This window comes from Somniosus microcephalus, chromosome 22, assembly GCF_052327205.1.
Source record: "Somniosus microcephalus isolate GS21.2 chromosome 22, FLI_Smic_1.0, whole genome shotgun sequence".
NCBI classification, from domain to species: Eukaryota; Metazoa; Chordata; class Chondrichthyes; order Squaliformes; family Somniosidae; genus Somniosus; species Somniosus microcephalus.
The window spans coordinates 42,613,333-42,615,082 of NC_141008.1; positions in this window are offsets into that span (position 1 = coordinate 42,613,333).

The window sequence follows — 1,750 nt, forward strand, 5'->3', positions numbered from 1 at the left end:
TCAGTTTTACCTGGGTTTTGCTTAACAGTGTAACAGTTATGTTCAATGTTCAAGATTACAGTATGGCTTAGCAAGGTTAACTTTACAGTTTGTATTCAATACATCACTGTTACATTTTCATTATTCGATTATTCCATTTTGATATCAGCATAAATTGTACAACCTTATCCTTTCAGTAGGTTGACTGTTGTAGAATTGAATGGTTCCTCTGAGATGCTTGGCTTCACCTCGGGGACACCAGCTGGGAGTCGCTATCCATGGTTTTGTCTTCTTTCTTCAGTTATCTTCTCATCCTAGTTTTAACGAAATGTTTCATGTATGTATTTCTTTGTATTGTTATGTTGTTATTTTACTCTGATTCAGAGACTCAAGCTATTAAATAACAGTGATGATACAATTTACAAGTTTACTTCCATTTGATTAGATACTTTCACTCTTAAGACTTTCTCTGTTCTTGAAAACCTGCTCCAAGAGTCTTTTACAAGTCCCTTTAACCTTCTATCCTTTTTGAAAACCTTCTTGAACTTTCTAATTTGACTTTATAATCCCATTCAAGGGACAGTACCAAAGATGATAAGTTCTATCACATGAATCCTTTCCATGGTGCCATTCAACTGGACATAAACATATCAGATACTATAATTACCAGGTTTTAACTAGTTTGAAGAACGGGACTCATTTAGGTGCCGCACCCCTTTCCTTTCCCCAGGCCATAAATAAAATTGGGGAGTACCTCTTATATAGAGATGTACTAGCTGAAGTGCCCGGCGGTGCCGAGGGTCTTTTGAGGGCATGTTGTTGGGGTGGAAGAGAGAGAGAGAGCGACTGGGGGGAAGAGAGAGAGCGACTGGGGGGAAGAGAGAGAGCGACTGGGGGGAAGAGAGAGAGCGACTGGGGGGAAGAGAGAGCGACTGGGGGGAAGAGAGAGAGCGACTGGGGGGGAAGAGAGAGAGCGACTGGGGGGGAAGAGAGAGAGCGACTGGGGGGGAAGAGAGAGAGCGACTGGGGGGGAAGAGAGAGAGCGACTGGGGGGGAAGAGAGAGCGACTGGGGGGGAAGAGAGAGAGCGACTGGGGGGAAGAGAGAGAGCGACTGGGGGGGAAGAGAGAGAGCGACTGGGGGGGAAGAGAGAGAGCGACTGGGGGGGAAGAGAGAGCGACTGGGGGGGAAGAGAGAGAGCGACTGGGGGGAAGAGAGAGAGCGACTGGGGGGGAAGAGAGAGCAACTGGGGGGGAAGAGAGAGCGACTGGGGGGGAAGAGAGAGCGACTGGGGGGGAAGAGAGAGAGCGACTGGGGGGAAGAGAGAGCGACTGGGGGGGAAGAGAGAGAGCGACTGGGGGGGAAGAGAGAGCGACTGGGGGGGAAGAGAGAGCGACTGGGGGGGAAGAGAGAGCAACGGGGGGGAAGAGAGAGAGCGACTGGGGGGAAGAGAGAGAGCGCCGGGGGGGAAGAGAGAGAGCGACTGGGGGGAAGAGAGAGAGCGACGGGGGGGGGGGAAGAGAGAGAGAGAGCGACTGGGGGGGAAGAGAGAGAGAGCGGCTGGGGGGGAAGAGAGAGAGAGAGCGACTGGAGGGGAAGAGAGAGAGCGAGCGACGGGGGGAAGAGAGAGCGACTGGGGGGGAAGAGAGAGACGGGGGGAAGAGAGAGAGCGACTGGGGGGAAGAGAGAGAGCGACTGGGGGGAAGAGAGAGAGCGACTGGGGGAAGAGAGAGCGACTGGGGGGAAGAGAGAGTGACGGGGGGGAAGAGAGG